The sequence below is a fragment of the Gorilla gorilla genome, chromosome 17 (assembly GCF_029281585.2).
Source record: "Gorilla gorilla gorilla isolate KB3781 chromosome 17, NHGRI_mGorGor1-v2.1_pri, whole genome shotgun sequence".
Taxonomy (NCBI): domain Eukaryota; kingdom Metazoa; phylum Chordata; class Mammalia; order Primates; family Hominidae; genus Gorilla; species Gorilla gorilla.
The window spans coordinates 55,820,705-55,838,869 of NC_073241.2; the positions used below are offsets into that span (position 1 = coordinate 55,820,705).

Sequence of the window (18,165 nt, forward strand, 5' to 3'; positions counted from 1 at the left end):
ACTGTGGGGGTGGCAGGCAGGTCTAGATTGCAAGGAGCCCTCCTTCTAGGTGTTTCCTGCTTCTGACTTTGGGTGACGCCTCATGAGCATTCCAGGCCACCTTTGCCCTGGTCTGATGCTGCCCCCCGATACCAGGCTGGAGGTTGCTTTTGGGAGCCAAAGAGAAAAGTGAACTTAACTGGACCCCTAACTGCCCCACCTGTGTAGCCAGGACCTCTATCTGTTGGGAAGGTACATTCCTTGTACATTTTGGCCACCGGCATACTTTTGGCTACTAATGCCTTTTAACAAACACATTTTCAATTATGGTAAGATCATTATCTAACCATATTGGTAATATACTTAAGGCCTAAAGTTACCATCCAAATGGAATCTCTACCTGTACAAAGAATTCAGTGTTTGACTAAAGCATTGCAATACATTCTAGAGTCAGAAGTTTTTGTTCAACTATTTAATGAGTGACTTTAAGCAAGTTAATTAACATGCAGGGGCCTCTGTTCATTTTTTAATGAGAGGTTTCAACTCAGTGATCTCTAGTTTTCTTTTAGTTTTAACTTTGACAGAGTCTGGTAAATGGTGTGCACACTAATAAAGAATTATCTAACTAGGAAAAGACCAGGTACAATACCAAGAAAGCAAAAATGGGATTTCATTCAGTTTAATGGTCCAAGTCAGAGAATTAATTATATATTTTGCAATTATTATTCAAAGTATCGTATTTTATTGAATTACTCTGTGTGACACATCTAATTTTAAAAAAGACAAAATTGGCAAAATGAGAACAATAAACACCCTTTGGATAGATTTTCCCTGGTAGTAATTTTTAAATCTCCCAAATATGGTTAATTATAGTTGAACTTAAAAAGTACAGTTATGCTTGGGCAACATAGTGAGACCTTGTCTCTGTTAAAACAAAACAAAACAAAACAAAGCAGATTATCTGGGCATGGTGGTGCATTCCTATAGTCCTAGCTACCTGGCAGGCTTGAACCCAGGAGTTCAAGGCTGCAGTGAGCTAGGATTGGGCCTCTGCACTCCAGCCTGAGCCACAGAGGAAGATGCTGTCTCTTAAAAAACAAAACAAAACAAGCAGTCTCTTCAATACAATTCAATTGTTTTATTGTATTTTGCTTTATAGCAATTCAAAGATATTGCATTTTTTACAAATTAAAGGTCTGTGGCAACACTACATCTAGCAAATCAATCAGCACCATTTTCCCAACAGCATGTGCTCACTTTGTATCTTTGTGTCGTGTTTTGGTAATTCTCATAATTCTTCAAACTTTTTATTATTATTATATCTGTAATGGTGATCTGTGATCAATGACTTGATATTACTATTGCAATTGTTTTGAGGTGCCATGAACTGCACCCATATAAGACAGTGAACTTAATCAATAAGCGTTGCATGTGTTCCGACTGCTCCACCAACCAGCTGTTCCTCAGTCTCCCTCCCTCTCCTCAGGCCTCCTATTCCCTGAAACACAACAATATTGAAATTATGCCAACTAATAACCCTACAATTGTCTCTAAGTGTTCAAGTAAAAGGAAGAGTCACATGTCTAAATAAAAAACTAGAAATGATGAAGCTTAGTGAGGAAGGCATGTTGATGGTCGAACTAGGTGGAAAGCTAAGGCTTTTGCACAAGTTTTCTAAGTTGTGAATGCAAAGGAAAAGATTTTGAAGAAAATTAAAAGTGCTACTCCAGTGAACACACAAATAACAAGAAAGCAAAACAGCCTTATTGCTGATATGGAGAAAGTTTGAGTGGTCTGGATGGAAGATCGAACCAGCCACAACATTCCCTTAAGCCAAAGCCTAATCCAAAGCAGGGCCCTAACTGTCTTCAATTCTATGAAGGCTGAGAGGGGTGAGGTAGCTGTAGAAGAAAAGTTTGAAGCTAGCAGAGGTTGTTGGTTCATGAGGTTTAAGGAAAGAAACCATCTCCATAACATAAAAGCGCAAGGTAAAGGAGCAAGTGCTGATGGAGAAGCTGCAGCAAGTTATCCAGAAGATCTAGCTAAGATCTATTTCTTCAGTAAAGGTGGGTACACTAAACAGATTTTCAATGCAGATAAAACAGCTTTCTATTAGAAGCAGATACCATCCAGGACTTTCATAGCTAGAGAGAAGTCACTGCGTGGCTTCAAGTGACAGGCTGACTCTCTTGTTAGGGGCTAAGGCAGCTGGTGACTTTAAGTGGAAGCCAGTGCTCATTTATAACTCTGAAAATTGTAGGACTCTTAAGAATTATGCTAAATCTACTCTGCCTGTTCTCTGTCAATGAAAAACGAAGCCTGGATAAAAGCACATCTACTTACAGCATGGTTTACTGAATATTTTAAGCTCCCTGTTGAGACCTACTACTCAGAAAAAAAGATTCCTTTCAAAATATTACTGCTCATTGACAATGCACCTAGTCACCCAGGAGTGCTGATGGAGATATACAGATGAGAGATTAATGTTGTTTTCATGTCTGCTAACATAACATCCATTCTGTAGCCCATAAATCAAGTAGTAATTTTGACTTTTGAGTCTTATTATTTAAGAAATCCATTTCATAACGTGATAACAGCCATACATTATGTGATTCCTCTGATGGATCTGGGCAAAGTAAACTGAAAATATCCTGGAAAAGATTCACCATTTAGATGCCATTAAGAACATTTATGATTCATGAGAGGAGGTAAAAATTATCAACATTAATAGGAGTTTGGAGGAAGGTGATTCTGACCCTCACAGACGACTTTCAGGGGCTCAAGACATCAAGACATCAGTGGAGGAAGTAATTGCAGATGTAGTGGAAATAGCAAGAGAACTAGAATTAGAAGTGGAGCCTGAAGATGTGACTGAATTCCTGCAAGCTCATGAGAAAACTTTAATAGATGTGGAGTTGTTTCTTATAAATGAGCAAATAAAGTGGTTTCTTGAGATGAAATCTACTCCTAGGGAAGACGCTGTGATCATTGCTGAAACGATAACAAAGGTTTTAGAATATGACATAAACTTAGTGATAAAGCAGCAGCAGGGTATGAGAGAACTGACACCAATTTTGAAAGAAGTCCTACTGTGGGTAAAATGCCACCAAACAGCCTCGCATGCTACAGAGAAACCTTTCATAAAAGGAAGAGTCAATCCATGTGGCAAAATTCATACTTGTCTCAATTTAAGAAATTGTGGCCAGGTGTGGTGCTGTGCACCTGTAATCCCAGTACTTTGGGAAGCCAAGGCCGGCTTGAACCCATGAGCTCCAGGTTACCGTAGGCTATGATGGTGCCAGCCTGGGCAACAGTGTAAGACTCTGTAGAAAGAAAAGAAAGAAAGAGGGAAGGGAAGGGAAGGGAAGGGAAGGGAAGGGAAGGGAAGGGAAGGGAGGGGAGGGGAGGGGAGTGAAAACAGTTTTGACTCACAGACTCCCTGGATAGTTTTTTAGGAACCCCTGGGGTCCCTGGACCACACAGTGAGAACTTCTGGAATACAGATCAGCTGAAAATAATTTGTACTCTGTGGAAAATAGAGTTTGAATGCAGGGGTTTATCAATAAGTATGGAATAGTGACAATTCTGCAGAGTAATGAAGAGTTGGGCACAGCTTTGAAGGGTGACAATTGCCTAGGGAGCAGTTGACATTAGAAACAAGGTAGCAGGTGTGTGCGACACCTGTCATCAGGGGCCCAGAAAGCATTTCTTGGAGGCTGGGCTGTCAAAGAAGTACAGTACAGAGAAGGAGGTGCCGACTTGGGAGGGACTTCAGGCCATTTGGAGTTTGCATGAGATAGGAGACAGTTTGCAAAGCAGAGAGAGGTTCTGGAAGGTTCCTGATACCCCACTGGAGACATCATCCAATTCATTGCTTTTCACACTTTCCACAAGGAGCAGAACTCCTTTTTCACAAGAATCGAATGCAAAGCCCTAATATATACAGTATAGAGCAGTGTGTTGCTTTGGATGAAATATGGAAGAGGTCCATGCGGCTTGGCTTACTGAAGCATGAACTCAGATCCCTAGGCTCCCAGGAAGAGTGGAGGAAACCCACTGATCTAACTGCAAACAATCAGCAGAGCAGGGATAAATACTCTCTAAGGATCCCTCTCCTAGGCATATGTGTGGGGGGAATGGAGGATATGAAGGGAGACACCTGCATGAGGCGACCTCATAATTAAAGGCTCTGTCTAGACCTGTGGCTGTGGGATAAGACCTGGGGGAGGATAGGATGGTAACATGAATGTGAGTGAGGGCAACAGAGAGACAAGACTCGGGCCTGTGGCTCAGATTTTCAGTCTTGGACCTTGGGTTGGCCACTGGCCACAGGAGGACATTTAGAAAGAGTGAAGAATGAATAACAACATTAACTGAGCATTTATTATATGCAAGCCATTCAGTTAAGCACTTTCCACGAATGGTCTTGTTTCATCCTCATGAAACCTCTATGGGATTTTATGACTTTCCACATTTTATGGAAACAGAATTCAAGAAATTAAGTAACTGGAGCAAAGGGGCATAGGTCTCAGTGGTGGGGCCAGGCTTTCTGAAATTCTCAATGTAAAGCCAGTTATATAAAGTCTTTCAGACTTTAAATAAACTTGAAAAGGGTTATCAAAGACATCACAACAATGCTTTCAAAGTATCTTGGCTACTGCGGTAGTTACTATCAATGGCCTAGCCGTTGGCCACTCTCCTTTCTTTCTTGCTAACAGAACCCCATTTTTATTCAGATATCTGGTGGCTGTGTGCATCAAGGAAGGTTAGACCCCTCCCTAGCCCCAGTGGGTCAACCTTGACTGGTATAAGCACAGCATGGTGATTCCATCCCCTGCCAGAAATGAGCAAACAAGGCAATTCTGGCCAGTGAGAGAGAAAGGGAAGTTTACTGGGAGACTACTATTATATGTGCCTGCTGATAAAGGGATGCATGGGAAGAAACAACATCTTCTCTGACTTCATGAAGTCATAACTACATGTGATACCCAGATTATTGGCAGCCACCTTGTGAGCACAAGGGGAGTCGATCTGAGAAGGCAGAACTGAAAGGAGGTAATGCTTCTGTTGTTAAGTTGCCAAATTAGTGAATCCTGGAACAGCCCTATCTCTGTACTTCATAAGTGAATGCGTTATTTTATTTTATTTTATTTATTTTATTTTTGAGACAGTCTTACTGTGTCGCCCAGGCTGGAGTGCAGTGGCATGATCTCAGCTCACTGCAACCTCTGCCTCCTGGGTTCAAGCAGTTCTCCTGCCTCAGCTTCCTGAGTAGCTGGGGTTGCAGGCACATGGCACCACACCTGGCTCATTTTTTTTTTTTTTTTCACTTTAGTAGAGATGGGGTTTCACCGTGTTGGCCAAGCTGGTCTCAAACTCCTGATCTCAAATGATCTGCCTGCCTTGGCTACCCAAAGTGCTGGGATTACAGGCTTGAGCCACCGTGCCCGGCTGTGAATGCATTTTGCTCATTTATTAGAAATGTATTAGACCATTTCTGAGTCTCTTATTATTAGTGGCCCAAAGCATCCTAAGCAAATTGTGACTTATATTGCCCTATCTATTTAGAAAGGTAGCTGATCAAGCAATACCTTAAAACGTATGGTTGTTTTCTTTTAGCAAGGCTTCTCTTAGAAAATATAAACTTAACCAGGCCTTCTTTTCTGCTTGTGTGGTACAGTTTTACCTGCTGAAAAATGAATAGCTATTTCCAGAGCAATGTTAAAAGGTTACATGATGCAACTGCAAATATTCACTTATTTAGGCTGTTGTTTACGTTCCATTATGGATGAAAACTGCCTATATGCATTTTTGGTATTTCTAACTCCAGAAATCTGGATGTATTATACACATGAAGTATCACATTTTATCTTGTGTTCAAGAGATTCTGGCTAGGTCCTACATGGTATCTCTTACAGGGACTAATTTTAAATAAAAACTAATAATTTTTTTCTAAAGGTTTCCATGCCTAATAGTCCTGATGGTGAACCCCAAATCATGGCTGCTTTGTTTGACACACCAGGAATGCTTATTACTTATTATATACACTAAGGAGAATATGAAGATCAGTGGTTCAGATTAGATAATGTATATGAAAATCACTGATTTTTTTTTTCAATTGAGTCAGGGTCTTGCTCTGTTGCTCAGGCTGGAGTGCAGTGGTGCAATTATAGCTTGAACTCCTGGCCTCAAGCCATCCTCCTGCCTCAGCCTCCCATGCAGCTGAAACTACAAGTACATACCACTACACCAGCTAATTATTATTATTTTTTCCGTAGAGACAGGGGCTCACCTTGTTGTCCAGGCTGGTCTCAAACTCCTGGCTCCAAGCAGTCCTCCTGCCTTGGCCTACCAAAGCGTTGGGATTACAGGCATGTGCCACCATGCAGGGCCTGAAAATACTTTAAATAACTAAATTATTTTCAATCTCCTTTACTCATCTTTTAAGGATAATTTCATCCTTTCAGGAAGGGTTACTGAAGATACACGATAAAGCATGTTGCTCAAGGTCTCCCGACTACTACTACTACTAATAATTTAAAAAGGCCCTGAGCTGGGATTGAACCGCAAGTCCATCTTACTACAGAGCCACATCTCAAATTCCATTCAAGGTGCAGGGATTTTCCCAAGGCCTTCACCATGGCCACCTTCCTGCAGAAATTGCAATACGTACTAAACTGCTCAAAAGGTGTGCAAAAGGAGAGGGTGGAAGCTACAGACCTCCATGCTGTACATACACAGAGTAAGCTGTACAAATTCTCTAGTTACCCTTAAGTCCTGCCTAAGGCAATCAAATAAACAATCTTGGGACACTAAATTACCTAATTCGAACCACCGAACTTTATATTCCTCTTGGTGTATATAATAAATAAATTAGCACTCCTGGTGTGTCAAACAAACCAGCCATGATTTGGAGTTTACCATCAGGACTGTTAGACATGGAAGCATTTTTTAAAAATCTGTTTTTGTGTAAAATTAGTCCCTGTAAGAGATACAATGTGGGACCTAGCCACAATCTATTGAACACATGATACAATACTATTTTTAACATTAGAGCATAAATCATGCACTGTCTAGTTACTGTGTAAGTAACTACAACTACTAGTTACTTTTTTAGTCTAGTAACAACTTCTGACACCTGGGCATATTCATGAAAGTCTTTACCATGTGTAATAAAGGCTCATACAGAGCTTCATCACTACAAATTATGAGAATTAAGGTCTCAGTTCCCATCTCTTAAGAGGAGAATTGTCTAATTCTTAAAACCATACTTGAAAAAAATCCCTTATGATACAAAAAGTTAGAAACAGTTTTTTTTACCAGAAAAATAATTTAAATAATCTTTCAAATTATGTAGTTCTTCTGCAGTGAAGTGTAAGAAGATGACAGTGAAATGGCAACATATGCTTTGCTGAGAAAATCAGGAAAAAGAGGAAAAACTCAGAATTCTGCAGTCGCCTTGGGATTGTTCATTTACAGTAGTTCCATGGCTACCATCACCAAGCTGTGTGCTCTGTGCCCATCATTCCATGTCCTCCAATCTCTAGTTCTCCCCCCAGCATCTGTTCAGGGGTTTCTACCTTGCATGCATACTCACCTCTATTCAGCCCAGCCTAGTAAACCATCACTGTCGATGCTGATGGCCCATCCAACATGAGCCCTATATGTTCTTGCCCTTCTCTACTCCAAAGATCTTGACTTCCATCCAGTTCAGCAACCCACCCCCACGACCATATCCTTGACTTTGTCTTCAGTAGGAAGTGCTCCAGCTCTGAAAACTTAAGCATTATAATCGCCTTTGCTCTGTAACCTTCCATTTTCTACCTTTCTTATGTCCCTGGAAGCAGCTAATCTAATGGGGAAATGGGGGCAAGTTTTAGAAGCAGAGATCTGGGTTTAAATGTTGGCTCTGCCACTTGCTGGCTGTGTGACCTCAGGTAAATTATATTTCTGAGCCTTATATTCTTTGTCTGTGACACAGTATTTTGCAGGATTGTAAGGTGGGCTGCATATGACTGAAAGCACCTAGCAACACAGTTGATGCTCAGTGAAGCTAATTTCTCCCCTTCCCTCCCTCTTCCTCACACCTATTAACTTTATTGTTCAATCTCACAGAGAATGCTGGTCTCTCCAGTCTCTCGTCCCCCTCTGGGCTTCAAGGTCAGTCATTTCATTTCTCTGATGTTCCACCACATGGCTCAGGTTAACACCAAGCCTGGGACAATGCACCACTTCCATGCTTCACTCTTGCTCTTGGACTGCCCAGAACATTTAGCTTGGCCAGGGAGGCCCTGCACATTTCTGTTTCTGAAGCTTCTCATAAGGGAGGAGGAGGAGGAAGACAAGGAGGAGGAGGAGCAATATGAGGAGAAGGAAGAGGAGGAGGAATAGGAGGAGGAAGAGGAGGAGGAAGAGGAGGAGGAAGAGGAGGAGAAGGAACAGGAGGAGGAGGAAGAAGAGGAGGAAGATGAGGAGGAGAAGGAAGAAGATGAGGAGGAGGAGGAAGACGAGGAGGAGGAGGAAGACAAGGAGAAGGAGGAGGAAGAAGACAAGGAGGAGGAAGAAGACAAGGAGAAGGAGGAGGAAGAAGACAAGGAGGAGGAGGAAGATGAGGAGGAGGAAGAAGACAAGGAGAAGGAGGAGGAAGAAGACAATGAGGAGGAGGAGGAAGAGGAAGACAAGGAGCAGGAGGAGAAGGACAAGGAGGGAGGAGGAAGACAAGGAGGAGGAGGAAGATGAGGAGGAGGAAGAGAAGGAAGAGGAGGAGGAAGAGGAGGAGGAGGGAGAGGAGGAGGAAGAGGAGGAGGAGGGAGAGGAGGAGGATGAGGAGAAGGAAGATGATGAGGAGGAGGAAGATGAGGAGGAAGACAAGGAGCAGGAGGAGAAGGACAAGGAGGGAGGAGGAAGACAAGGAGGAAGAGGAGAACAAGGAGGAAGAGGAAGATAAGGAGGAGGAGGAAGATGAGGAGGACGAGGAGGAAGAGGAGGAGGAGAAAGAAGAGAAGGGGGGGAGAAGCAGTCAAAACAGGATTATAAAAACAGTGGAATATTTTATGTTTAGAGGAAATACCCCAACCCCATCCTTGATGCCTTCACTTATGTGGAAGAAGAAATCAGATTAGCATAACAAGTGGCATGATTTACCATCTTGGTGAGCTTGAAGGAGCTGGGCTTGGACAGCTCCTCTTCTGCTCTCCAGGCATTTCTCTGTGATCTTCTACTCCATGGTCTAGAAGGGTTGGTTGCTCCTTCCTCCTCCTGCTAGGGAAGGCTTAGGTCAAGAGCTGCCAGTGACTGGGAGGGGAAGTTAGCCTAAATCAGTAGAGTATTAGGAAGATCACTTGTCTGCAAATGTATGCTGCATTCTCTAATATAAGCTTATTTAGTAATAAAGGTAAACTTTTGGCATTTGTGTACAGACTTATTTCTTAATTGATGTCTAGAAGTCAGGTGGAGGAGAGAAGTGATTTTTGTTGGGTCTCCTTAAAATCCTAAAGTTTATATTTAACAAATTAAGTCGTTTAAAGTTAAGAATATAGTGCACATATAATTGTGCTGTTCCTATGACAGAGAAATTAAGACAAAAATCACAGTAGACCCTAGGTGAGGGGATCCAGGTAACTGCAGCACAAATGTGTTGCAATCAGAGAGTATCTGCTCCTTTCAAGCCTGTTACTGGATCTGCAGGCCCTGGTGATGGCTAACTTTATGTCAACTCAGCTAGGCTGCGGTGCCCAAATGTCTGGTCAACCAACAGTCTAGACGCTGCTGAGAAGATATTTTGGAATGAGATTAACATTTAAATCAGTGGAGCAGATGACCCCCCATCATGTGAGTGGGCCTCATCCAGTCAGTGGAAGGCCTTTAGAGAAACGATTGAGGCCCCCAGGAAGCAGAAATTCTATCTCCAGGCTGTTTTTGGACTCTGGGCTGCAACATCAACAACTTCTAGCCCACCTGCCAGACCTGCAGATTTGGAACTTAGCAGCCCTCATAATCATGTGAGCCAATCCCTTAGAATAAATATCTCTCTCTCCATTTTCCTCTCCCCCATCTCCTCCCCTCTCCCTCTTCCACTTTTCCTCTCCCCACTCTTCTGCTCTTTATCTCTCTCCTCTCTTCATCTAATTGATTCTGTATCTCTGGAGAACTCTGACTCATACAGACCCTTATCCTTGATGTATAACTCTATTTAGACATTAAGTTGAAAGTCTAAATTTAGGGCTCGATGAATGATTTCAGGCCTGGCACAAGGGGCTTCCTCACTACCCCCTACCCCATTCCTGTGATAGGTCCTGAGCATCACCATACATTTCTTATTTCCAACTTCACCTCAGCCCTCAGTTTCCTTAGAATTCCTTCATTCTTCTCTGATATGGCAGAAGCCACAAGTGCATCTCTAGTAACCTGTCTCCATTCTTCAGTAGAAACAGAATCCCAGTTTTTAGGCAAACATTTGGCCCTCTAGAATAAAGATCACATTTTCTAGTTTCCCTTGCAGTTAGGCTTTGGCACGTGACTATATTCTGGTCAATGGATATTAGAGGGAGGGGCCTGCACAACTCGTGGGCAATGTCCTTCCTTCCTCCTTCTTGCTGGCAGAATGGAGGGGCTAGACTGCCACAAAGTGACTTTGGGATAAGAAGCCACACACAGAGGAGCAATCACAGAGAAGTGCCTATGTGCCCTGCATTGTGCCACCACCACCTACCTGAGGCTCATCACTGCTGGACTTCTTGGGCTTCCATTTACTTTTAAGTAGACCCTCTTCTAAGTTTTGTATTGAATAAGGCAAAGCTTTAACATTAGAAATGTATTGTAGGCTGGGTTCATTGGCTCACACCGGTAATCCCAGCACTTTGGGAGTCCCAGGTAGGAGGACTGCTTGAGACCATGAGTTCAAGACCAGCCTGGGCAACATAGCAAGACCCTATCTCTACAAAAAATAATTTTAAAAAGTTAGCCAGGTGTGGTAGTGTGCCCCTGTAGTCCTAGCTACTCAGGAAGCTGAGGAGGTGGGAGGATCACTTGAGCCCAGAAGTTCAAGGCTTTAGTGAACCATGATCACACTACTGCACTGCAGCTCGGCAACAGTGTGAGACTTTGTCTCAAAAGAAAAATTAAAAATAACTAAAAATAAAGTAATGTAATCCTAATTGTAATGGACTGAATGTTTGTATCCCCCACAGATTCATGTGTTGAAGCCCTAACTCGCATGTGATAATATTTGCAGATGGGGTCTTTGGAAGGTAACTAGGGTTAGGTAAGGTCATGAGGGTGAGACCTTCAAGATGGGATTAGTGCCCTTATAGGAAGATATACCAGAAAGCTCTCTCTCTCTCTTTCTTCTTTTTGTGTGCACAAAGGTCATTTGAACACATAGTAAAAAAAGGTGATCATCTACAAGACAGAAAGAGAGCCCTCACCAGAAAGTGAACCCTGCAGGACCTTGCTCTTGGACTTTCCATCCTCTAGAACCGTAAGAAAATAAATTTCTGTTGTTTAAGTCACCTAGTCTATGGTATTTTGTTATGGCAGCCCGAGGGGACTTAATTCTAATTAAACACTAATTCTGACTCATGTGTACATGGCAAGGGATTTCTGATGAGGGAGTTTGGTGGTTAAACAACTGATGCTTTGAATTCAGATAGATTTGCATTTGGACTCTACATTACCAACAAGAGTTGGGTAATCTTGACTAAGCTGGTTTACCACCTTAAACATCAGGGTCTTCTTCTGAAAAATGGAGGTAATATTCAATTTACAAGGTTTTTGTGAAGATTAAATCAATGTGCCGAGCACAAAGTAATAGTTTACTAAATGACAGGTAGCCATTGCTACTGTTGTTAAGAATGTTACTACTCTCTATAATGTTTGTCTTAAACATTCTTCTCTCTTCAAGCCTTGAGTTCCATTTCCGTTAATCTAAGAGATGTTAGTTGGAATTGCTGATGAAAGAGTTCTTAAAATCACAAATGGCTCTTTGATTTCCTCTTTCCCATCCACTTTCCTTCTTGAAAAATTTGGTTGTAACACCACTAGAGCAGAGCCAAGTGGTCCTATGGGCCTGCTCTGGGGAAGCTGCAGTGACCCAGAGAAGGCACTGGAGTCTCGGTGGGTAAAGAGAATATATGTGTAGGAGGGCTGCTTGTTGTAGGAATAGGAGTCCCATGGGGTGAGGAGGACCTCCATGTGGGAGGGGAAACTGGCTCAGGTCACTGGAGCCCAGGCAAGTTGAGGAGGGTACCCCCAGAGAGGGAACACCGAGATGAAAGTTAGAGCCTGAGGTGAAAGCACAAGGGCACCCCATAAAGGAGTGGCCTAGTGTGGGCTGCTGGGGCCTGAGCAAGGTGATGATGTGCACATGGGAGGAAGGAACAAACTTGAGGTGTGGAGACTGAGAGGAGGGCATTGTGCAGGGAGGGGCAGCAGTGGTAATATTGATTACATACAGAGGCCTGATCAGATAATATCCTGTATCATATAGGATGGAAGATAACTACCCTGTGATTAGGGACTGGAATTGGAGGTATTGGTATGAGCTGAAGTTTTGCAAGATAAGCAGATATAAAAACAAATGGGTATTTTTTGTAAACAAAAGGTGTTAATAACTATGTGTACGTACGTACATGCTTCCTAACTCTTTCCACTGAGAGAGTCTTGGAGCAAACACAGCAGTAGCAATGAACACACCTAGTACTGAGGTCTTGGTGTTTTTTTTTTTTTTTTTTTGGAGTCTTGTTCTGTCACCCAGGCTGGAGTGCAATGGCACGCTCTCGGCTCACTGCAACCTCCACCTCCCCGGTTCAAGCAATTCTCCTGCCTCAGCCTCCCAAGTAGCTGGGATTACAGGGGCCCGCTGCTACATCCAGCTAATTTTTGTATTTTTAGTAGAGACAGGTTATCATCATGTTAGCCAGGCTGGTCTTGAACTCCTGACCTCAAGATATCTGCCTACCTTGGCCTCCCAAAGTGCTGAGATTACAGGCGTGAGCCACCGCACCTGGCCCTTGGCTTCTAGGTACTATTGCTCAGTGCAAGAAACCAGAACTTCTTGGAGAAATGATGGGTTCCAAGGCTGATTCTAAGACACTGTACTCATTGACAATCACTTCCCATTCTGACTTCCCCTCAACTCCTAGCAACCACTAATCAATCAGCTTGCTGTCTCTATGAATCCTGTACCTATTCTGGACATTTCATGTAGATAGAATCATAGAATATATGACCTTTGTGTTTGGCTTCTTGAAGTTAGCTCATTTACAAGGTTCATCCATATTGTTGCATGTATCAGAACTTCATTTGTTTTCATGGCTGAATAATATTCCATGTAGGGATGTACTCCCTTCTGTTATCCAGTCATTAGCTGATGGACACTGAGATTGTTTTCAGATTGTTTTTACTGTTAGACTACTATAAATGATGCTGGAATGAACATTCATGTATAAGCTTTTGTATGGATATATGTTTTCAATTCTCTCTTTTTTTTTTTACACACACACACACACACACGTGCACACACACACACACGTTTTTGGTTTTCTAGGAGTACAAATGTGGGGCCATATGATAGTACTATGTTTAACTTTTTTGAGGGACTTCAAAATTGTTTCCAAAGCAGCTTCACAAGTTTACATTCCCATCAGCCATGTTTGAGAATTCCTATTTCTCCACATCCTAACCAACACTTGTTATTGTCTGTGTTTTAAATTATATAGCTATCCTAAGTGGGTGTGAGTATCTCATTGTAGTTTTGATTTGCATTTCCCTAATGACTAACAAGATTGAGCATCTTTTTATGCGCTTATTGGCCATTCATATATATTCTTTGGAGAAATCTCTCTTTAAATTCTTTGCCTATTTTAAATAGGTTTATTTGTTTTTTATTGTTGAGTTGTGAGGGTTCTTTATATATTCTCAATGCAAATCTTTTATCAGATTATGATTTATAAACATTTTTTCCTATTCTGTGGGTTGTCTTTTGGACTTTCTTCATGATGTCTTTTGTAGCAAGAATGGTTTTAATTTTGATAAAGTCCAAATTGTCTATTTTTTCTTTTGTTACTTGTGTTTTTGGTATCACATCTAAGATACTATTGACAAATCCAAGATCACAAAGATTTAGTTCAATGTTTTCTTCTAAGAGTTTTACTATCTTAGCTCTTAGAATTAGTTATGAGTTTTTTTTGTATGTGATAATTTTATAAATGGTATAATGTATGATGGCTTTTATTTCATTTTTGTCACATTCTTTTGCATGTAGATATCCAGTTGTTCCAGCAAAAGTTGTTGAAAAGACTATTCCTTCTCCATTGAATTGTTTGGTGCTCTTTTAGAAATTCAATTGACCGGGGGAGAAGCCAGGAGCGAGCCCAGGTGGCAGTCTGGATTCTCTTTTGGCTAGCAGTTTTTAGGTCCGTCAGTACTGCACTGCAAGAATGGCAGATTTTGGGATCTCTGCTGGCCAGTTTGTGGCAGTGGCCTGGGATAAGTCATCCCCAGTGGAGGCTCTGAAAGGTCTGGTGGATGAGCTTCAAGGTTAACTGGCAATGAGGGCCGTGTGTCTGTGGAAAACATCAACCAGCTGTTGCAGTCTGCCCACAAAGAATCCAGCTTTGACATTATTTTGTCGGGTTTAGTCCCGGGAAGCACCACTCTGCACAGTGCTGAGATTTTGGCTGAAATCGCCTGGATCCTTCGGCCTGGTGGATGTCTTTTTCTGAAAAAGCCAGTAAAGACAGCTGTAGATAACAATAGCAAAGTGAAGACAGCATCTAAGCTGTGTTCAGCCCTGATTCTTTCTGGTCTTGTGGAAGTGAAAGAGCTGCAGCGGGAGCCCCTAACCCCTGAGGAAATACAGTCTGTTCGAGAACACCTTGGTCGTGAAAGTGACAGCCTGCTGTTTGTTCAGATCACAGGCAAAAAACAAAACTTTGAAGTGGGTTCTTCTAGTCAGCTTAAGATTTCCATCACCAAGAAGTCTTCTCCTTCAGTGAAGCCTGCTGTGGACCCTGCTGCTGCCAAGCTGTGGACCCTCTCAGCCAACGATATGGAGGACGACAGCATGGATCTCATTGACTCAGATGAGCTGCTGGATCCAGAAGATTTGAAGAAGCCAGATCCGGCTTCCCTGCGGGCTGCTTCTTGTGGGGAAGGGAAAAAGAGGAAGGCCTGTAAGAACTGCACCTGTGGCCTTGCCAAAACACTGGAAAAAGAGAAGTCAAGGGAACAGATGAGCTCCCAACCCAAGTCGGCTTGTGGAAACTGCTACCTGGGCGATGCCTTCCGCTGTGCCAGCTGCCCCTACCTTGGGATGCCAGCCTTCAAACCTAGGGAAAAGGTGCTTCTGAGCAACAGCAATCTTCACGATGCCTAGGAGGGGCCTGACATGAGACCCATCTGCTCCTCCAGCCAACTCCTGTCCCTCACATCCCACCACGGTGGCTCCTCCCACCTCCTCTGCATTTGTTCACTCTGAGATCTATTTGCAGAGTGGGTGCTTAGCAGACAGAGTGAAGCTGGCTAGGGGGTGCAGTGGTGTGTAGTGCTGCTGTGTATCAAAAGACCAAGGTATTATGGGGCCCGGTTACTCAGAATGGGATGGGTTTCTTCACCTCATGTTAAGAGAAGGGAGTGTGTCCTGAAGAAGCCCTTCTTCTGATGTTAAAATGCTGACCAGAACACTCTTGAGCCCAGGCATCCTTGAGCATTAACACTATGACAGAGCTGCAGACCCCTGCCCCGAGTCTCATCTCAGCAATGCTGCCACCTGCTTGTCTTTCAGAGTTGTTAGTTTACTCCATTCTTTGTGACACGAGTCAAGTGTCTCACAACCTTCTCAGGGCACCAGAGGACTCACTCACTGGTTGCTGTGATGATACCCAGTGTCCCTCTGCCCCCTTCCATCCCCAACCACATTTTACTGTAGCATTGCATCTGTGTCCTGTTGTCATTTATGTTAACCTTCAGGTATTAAACTTGCTGCATATCTTGAGATATCTTGAGATTCTGCATGTCTTGTAAAGAGAGGGGATGTGCATTTGTGTGTGATGTTGGATAGTCATCCATGCTCAGTTTGGACCATTGGAGGAACTTAGTGTCACACACAAATGGGGCTAGTCCTACGCTTAGAATAAGGCCTGTCTGCCCACTTTAGAAGAGCCCAGGTTGGTGAGCATTTAGAGGGAAGCAGGGCAGAACTCTGAACAACAATAAGTCTCTCTGAGCAGAGATCCCTTTGTTCTTGTTACCCACCCGTACGGACTTGGGATCTATCTTGCCAAATATTTGGAGAGATTGTGTGGATTGAAGAGACCTGGATTTTTATATTTTGCCAGTAAATAAAAGTGTTCATTGGTTAAAAAAAAAAAAAAGAAATTCAATTGACCATAAATGTAAAGGCATACTTCTGGACTCTCAGTTCTATTCCATTAATCTATATGACTATCCTTATGTCAGCATCATATCTATATATCTATCCTTATGATTACTGGAGCATTTATTAAGTTCTGAAATTGAGGAAAATGTGAGTATTCCAACTTTGTTCTTCCTTTTCAAGATGTGATGCAACACAGTCGTGATTTTGATGGAGACTGCATTGAATCTGCAGATCAATTTGAGGAGCACTGCCATCTTAACAATACTATGTCTTCCAGTCCATGAACATAGTATGCCTTTCCAATTCTTTAGGTCTTTAATTTTCTTCAACATAATTTGTAGTTTTCAGTTTACAAATCTTGCATTTCCTTTGTTAACTTTATTCCTAGATTTTTTGCTGCAATTATAAATGGAAATGTTTACTTAATTTTATTATTGTATTGTTCATTATTAGTATATACAATTGATTTTTAGTATTGATCTTGTATCATGCAATCTTGCAGAACTTGTTTGTTTTTATCATTTTTGGTGGATTTCTTAGTATTTTATATATTAAAAATTTATGTCACCTGAGGATAGTTTTACTTCTTCCTTTCTCATATTTATGCCTTTATTTCAATTTCTTGCCTAATTGCCCTTACCAGAACCTTCAGGTACACTTCCATGATGAATGGAAGTGATGAGAACAGACATTCTTCTTGTGTTACTGACTTTAGGGGAAATGTCTAGTCTTTCACAATTAAGTATGATGTTAGTTGTGGGGTTTTCATAAATGTCTTTCTTGGGTTGAGGAAGTTATTTAGTGTTTTTATCATGAAAGGGTGTTGAATTTTGCCAACTGATTTTTCTGTGTCAATTGAGATTTTTGTCCTTTATTCTATTACTATGGTATAAGACATGATTAATTTTCATGTTAAACCAACTGTGCCTTCTTGGGATAAATCTCATCTGATCATGGTTTCATATGTTGCTGGATTCCATTTGTATTCTGTTGAAAATTTTTACATCTATATTTATAAGAAATGTGGGTATAGTTTTCCTGTCTTGTGATGGCTTTATCTGATTTTGTTATCAGGGTAATGCTGACTTCATAGAATAAGTTGGAAATTGTTCTCTCCTCTTTCATTTTTTGAAAGTATTTAATTATTTATGCTTAGGCATAACAAGCAAATGGTATAAAATACCAAAGATTCAAAAGTGTTTTTAGTATCAGATTAAGTCATCCAGGTCCCTCTTCCAGAGTCTCATCACACAATTCCTCTCTCCAGAGGTAAAGATCTTTATCTGTTTCTTCCACAGGCATCAGGAACTTATCAGCTACATGATAGATCTCACAAATTCCCCTTAGAGATCTGTTCTTCCTCCTGGGTTAATAACATCATGATCCACATAAACTTAAGTTCTCCTTCCACAGCTGTATCAGTTCAGCATATGCTCACCTGCGAATAACAAATATCCTAAAGAACAAAGGGCCTAAATATGAGAATAGTAGTTTATTTCTCTTTCATTTGATACTACAAAGCAACAGTAACCAAAACAGCATGGTCGTGGTACAAAAACACGCACATAGACCAATGGAACAGAATGGAGAGCCCAGAAATAAGGCCACACATCTACAATCATCTGATCTTTGACAAGGCTGACAAAAACATGCAATGGGGAAGAGACGCCTATTCAATAAATGGTGTGGGATAACTGGCTAGCCATATGCAGAAGATTGAAGCTGACCCCCTTCCGTATAGCATATACAAAAATCAACTCAAGATAGATTAAAGACTTAAATGTAGGCCAGGCCCGGTGGCTCACACC

General features: G+C 41.9%; 1 protein-coding gene and 1 pseudogene across 1 annotated transcript in view; one reads left to right on the forward strand and one right to left on the reverse strand.

Annotated features, from left to right (window-relative positions):
* Positions 1-18,165, reverse strand: part of KCTD1 (potassium channel tetramerization domain containing 1) — a 202,345-nt gene that overhangs the window by 129,959 nt on the left and 54,221 nt on the right. The gene's annotated exons all lie outside the window — the stretch shown is intronic.
* Positions 14,257-15,973, forward strand: LOC101145424 (anamorsin-like; annotated as a pseudogene).